Here is a 6,000-nt window from a genome sequence, read left to right on the forward strand (position 1 = left end):
TCCAGCGCCTTGTGCCCAAGGGTGCCAGCCTGATGCCTAACTTCCTTTCCCATTCTCCCCACTCTGGGACACACTGCTTTGTTTCACTGTAGAATGTGGGTCAGATTCGGAAAACCCTTGAAGAAAAACTCAGAACTTTTTGTGGATGGACTTACCAAAATGCTCCAAAGACATACAATTCTAAATCAAGAACATAGGAATCTTTTCTTATATATCATATATTTTCTTATTGAAAGATAATTGCTTTACAGAATTTTGTCGTTTTCTGTCAAACCTTAACATGAAAGGTGTATGTGTATATGTATATCTCCTCCCTTTTGAACTTCCCTCCCTTCTCCCTCCCCATCCCACCCCTCTAGGTTGAGAACATAGGAATCTTTTGATTTCCATCTTACTTGCAGATCTTCTCCCTGATGTAAAGAAGCAAACTGAGGATAATAAAGATGGATGGGTGGGTTGTCCTCCATATTGTTCAAGTTGCCACTCAATTCTTTGAGGAATTAAAGAAACCTATATTATCTTACAAACCAGGCCTTTATTATAACTGAAAAGGGGGCTGTAGGAAGAATTCAAAGCCCACTTGTCCTTTTTACCGGTGCCCAAATGTGCCCTTTTCATCTCAAAATGTTTGCAGATATTCTAAAAGTTATGAACTTAAGGAACAAAAGTCCTTGGTGCAACTTCCATTCTTTCTTTGTGCCTTTGACATATAAATATTCTATATAGTCTTCCCTAGGATACAAAGGGATCTCATAAGAAGGAGAGAAAAAAAGTCCATTTTGATAATTAGGAGCAGGAAACATCTTAAAAGTCTCACTCGGAAATATTAGTAAAAAACTATCTGAGAAGATAACCTTGATTTACTCCATCTTCCAGAATCACAATGGACCCAAATCTTCTTTTATAAACCCCTGAGTTTCATATTAGCATACCTGTTTATTTCTTTCTCTATCTATATGCTCTAGTGAATTTTTTTATTTCTGAATGATATTTCCAAAGTTATTTTTAAAGGCTCCAGTAATTGACTTGAAGTTCAACAAGAAATACACAAATCAAGTGTACTATCAGAAATATAGAAACGAATCCAAATCTTTTCCAGATTCATGTGATCTAGGATAATATTTGGTAAATAAACCTATTTTTCAAGGACAATTGAGTGGTGCTAGAAAAACACTGAAAATACCCTCATTTTAATCTGGTTATATGCCCAAACTTTTATACTATTCATGGAGTTCTCAGGGCAAGAATACTAAAGTGGTTTGCCATTCCCTTCTCCAGTGGACCACATTCTGTCAGACCTCTCCACCATGACCTGCCCGACTTGGGTGGCCCCACAGGCATGGCTTAGTTTCATTGAGTTAGACAAGGCTGTGGTTCTAGTGTGATTAGACTGACTAGTTTTCTGTGATTATGGTTTCAGTGTGTCTGCCCTCTTGCAACACCTACCATCTTACTTTGGTTTCTCTTACCTTGGACGTGGGGTATCTCTTCACGGCTGCTCCAGCAAAGTGCAGAGCAGAGCCCGGGCGGCTGCGACGGCACACAGAGCACGTCCAAGAGGAACTACCCCACGTCCGAGGTCAGGGGACAGAATGGGAAAGATGAGAGATATCTTCAATAAAATTAGAGATACCAAGGGAACATTTCATGCAAAGATGGGCTCAATAAAGGACAGAAATGGTATGGACCTAGCAGAAGCAGTAGATATTAAGAAGAGGTGGAAGGAATACACAGAAGAACTGTACAAAGTGGATCTTCACGACCCAGAAAATCACCATGGTGTGCTCACCTAGAGCCAGACATTCTGGAAAGTGAAGTCAAGTGGGCCTTAGAAAGCATCACTATGAACAAAGCTAGTGGAGGTGATGGAATTCCAATGGAGCTATTTCAAATCCTGAAAGATGATGCTGTGAAAGTGCTGCACTCAATATGCCAGCAAATTTGGAAAACAACAGTGGCCACCTGGAAAATTCAGCAGTGGCCACCTGGAAAAGCAAAAGGTCAGTTTTCATTCCAATCCCAAAGTAAAGCAATGCAAAAGAATGCTCAAACTACCGTACAATTGCACTCATCTCACACGCTAGTAAAATAATGCTCAAAATTCTCCAAGCCAGGCTTCAGCAATATGTGAACCATGAACTTCCAGATGTTCAAGCTGGTTTTAGAAAAGGCGGAGGAACCAAATATCAAATTGCCAACATCTGCTGGATGATCGAAAGAGCAAGAGAGTTCCAAAAAAAAAAAAAAAAAAAAACCATGTATTTCTGTTCTATTGACTATGCCAAAGCCTTTGACTGTGTGGATCACAATAAACTGTGGAAAATTGTGAAAGAGATGAGAATACCAGACCATCTCACCTGCCTCTTGAGAAATCTGTATGCAGGTCAGGCAGCAACAGTTAGAACTGGACATGGAACAACAGACTGGTTCCAAATAGGAAAAGGAGTATGTCAAGGCTGTATATTGTCACCCTGCTTATTTAACATCTATGCAGAGTACATCATGAGAAATGCTGGGCTGGAAAAAGCACAAGCTGGAATCAAGATTGCCGGGAGAAATATCAATAACATCAGATATGCAGATTACACCACCCTTATGGCAGAAAGTGAAGAGGAACTAAAAAGCCTCTTGATGAAAGTGAAAGAGGAGAGTGAAAAAGTTGGCTTAAAGCTCAACATCCAGAAAATGAAGATCATGGCATCTGGTCCCATCACTTCATGGGAAATAGATGGGGAAACAGTGGAAACAGTGGAAGACTTTATTTTTGGGGGGTTCCAAAATCATTGCAGATGGTGACTGCAGCCATGAAATTAAAAGATGCTTACTCCTTGGAAGGAAAGTTATGACCACCCTAGATAGCACATTGAAAAGCAGAGACATTACTTTGCCAACAAAGGTCCGTCTAGTCAAGGCTATGGTTTTTCCAGTGATCATGTATGGATGTGAGAGTTGGACTGTGAAGAAAGCTGAGCACCGAAGAATTGATGCTTTTGAACTGTGGTGTTGGAGAAGACTCTTGAGAGTCCCTTGGACTGCAAGGAGATCCAAGAAGTCCATTCTGAAGGAGATCAGCCGTGGGATTTCTTTGGAGGGAATGATGTTAAAGCTGAAACTCCAGTACTTTGGCCACCTCTTGTGATGAATTGACTCATTGAAAAAGACTCTGATGCTGGGAGGGATTGGGGGCAGGAGGAGAAGGGGACGACAGAGGATGAGATGGCTGGATGGCATCACTGACTCGATGGACGCGAGTCTGAATGAACTCCGGGAATTGGCGATGGACAGGGAGGCCTGGTGTGCTTCGATTCATGGGGTCCCAATGAGTCGGACACGACTGAGTGACTGCACTGAACTGAACTATGCCCAAACTTCTAACCAAGAAATGGTTCAGCTATTGGAGCCAATTAAATTACTATAAAACATTCCTTCATCTATAAAACTAATCTTTTTTTTTTTTCCTTTGCCAACTAAAAGTTGTCACTCGCCACCTGGCACTACAAGAGTGAAGTCCCCAGTTACAGCAGTCACTGCCCTTCAATAGACCTTGCAAGGAGTTCAGGGCAGAAATTAGGAATGAAGCATTCGGTGCTCTGGGAAATTCTGGCAAAACAGATTTTTGCATAGTTGGATATTTTCAGAAGATTTTACTAGCCCAATTTCTTGCTTTTTCTTATATCTAGAAATTCACTAAGACTATTATTGGACATCTGTTCCACATGAATAGCAGCAATCTTTCTGAGACTAGTGGAAACCCTCTGCCAAAATGTTTGCTTGACTTCATGTATCCCCACTCACTAAAATCACATATATATTGACCTCCCTTGCCTATTTTTCAGAGCAGTTCCTCAGAGATATCTGAGAGGCTGAACCCTGGGCTATAGTTCTCATTTTGTCTCAAGTAAAACTTAACTCACAGCTCTCACATGGTGCTTTTTTTTTTTTTTTTTTTTTTTGACAACTTTGGCAATCAACAAAGAGACCCAGAGCAGACTTGTTGCCCTCTTCTGAACTTTATGAAGAAGCCGAGGTGGTACCAATAGAGACCTTCTGTGCCCATCCACCTTCTCAGAGAGTTCAGATGAATTTAGAGTGAGTCTGTCTTGGTTCTTGCATCTCGCTTATAGGTTGATGATCCTGAGTTCTATTTGGTGGTCTATAATAGGTATTTGGCCCCCATTTGAAAGATACTGGGGGGAGGGGGGCAACTGAAAAACACTGGGGAAATTGCCTACCCAGTTGAAAGAAATTATTTTGCTCAGTTCAAAGACACTGAATGACCTGGGACTGAGCGTTAAGATAGGAGGCTGATCTGACACATTTCCTCAATTGACTCTATACATGGACATCACCAGATGGTCAACACTGAAATCAGATTGATTATGTTGTTTGCAGCCAAAGATGGAGAAGCTCTATACAGTCAGCAAAAACAAGACCAGGAGCTGACTATGGCTCAGATCATGAACTCCTTATTGCCAAATTCAGACTTACATTGAAGACAGTAGGGAAAACCACTAGACCACTCAGGTATGAACTAAATCAAATCCCTTATGATTATACAGTGGAAGTGAGAAATAACTTTAAGGGCCTAGATCTGATGGATAGAGTGCCTGTGAACTATGGAATGAGGTTTGTGACGTTATACAGGAGACAGGGATCAAGACCATCCCCGTGAAAAAGAAATGCAAAAAAGCAAAATGGCTGTCTGCGGAGGCCTTACAAATAGCTGTAAAAAGAAGAGAAGCAAAAAGCAAATGAGAAAAGGAAAGATATAAGCATCTGAATGCAGAGTTCCAAAGAATAGCAAGAAGAGATAAGAAAGCCTTCTTCAGCGATCAATGCAAAGAAATAGAGGAAAACAACAGAATGGGAAAGACTAGAGATCTCTTCAATAAAATTAGAGATACTAAGGGAACATTGCATGCAAAGATGGGCTCGATAAAGGACAGAAATGGTATGGACCTAACAGAAGCAGAAGATATTAAGAAGAGATGGCTAGAATACACAGAAGAACTGTACAAAAAAGATCTTCACGACCCAGATAATCACGATGGTGTGATCACTGACCTAGAGCCAGACATTCTGGAATGTGAAGTAAAGTGGGCCTTAGAAAGCATCACTACGAGCAAAGCTAGTGGAGGTGATGGAATTCCAGTTGAGCTATTCCAAAGCCTGAAAGATGATGCTGTGAAAGTGCTGCACTCAATATGCCAGCATATTTGGAAAACTCAGCAGTGGCCACAGGACTGGAAAAGGTCAGTTTCCATTCCGATCCCAAAGAAAGGCAATGCCAAAGAATGCTCAAACTACTGCACAATTGCACTCCTCTCACATGCTAGTAAAGTAATGCTCAAAATTCTCCAAGCCAGGCTTTAGCAATACATGAACCGTGAAATTCCAGATGTTCAAGCTGGTTTTAGAAAAGGCAGAGGAACCAGAGATCAAATTGCCAACATCCGCTGGATCATGGAAAAAGCAAATGAGTTCCAGAAAAACATCTGTTTCTGCTTTATTGACTATGCCAAAGCCCTTGACTGTGTGGATCACAACAGAGTGTGGAAAATTCTTCAAGAGATGGGAATACCAGACCACCTGATCTGCCTCTTGAGAAATTTATATGCAGCTCAGGAAGCAACAGTTAGAACTGGACTTGGAAGAGCAGACTGGTTCCAAATAGGAAAAGGAGTACGTCAAGGCTGTATATTGTCACCCTGCTTATTTAACTTATATGCAGAGTACATCATGAGAAACGCTGGACTGGAAGAAACACGAGCTGGAATCAAGACTGCCCAGAGAAATATCAGTAACCTCAGATATGCAGATGACACCACCCTTTTGGCAGAAAGTGAAGAGGAACTAAAAAACCTCTTGATGAAAGTGAAAGTGGAGATTGAAAAAGTTGGCTTAAAGCTCAACATTCAGAAAACCAAGATCATGGCATCCAGTCCCATCACTTCATGAGAAATAGATGGGGAAACAGTGGAAACAGTGTCAGACTTTATT

Source organism: Bos indicus x Bos taurus, chromosome 19 (genome assembly GCF_003369695.1).
Source record: "Bos indicus x Bos taurus breed Angus x Brahman F1 hybrid chromosome 19, Bos_hybrid_MaternalHap_v2.0, whole genome shotgun sequence".
In the NCBI taxonomy this organism is placed as follows: Eukaryota; Metazoa; Chordata; class Mammalia; order Artiodactyla; family Bovidae; genus Bos; species Bos indicus x Bos taurus.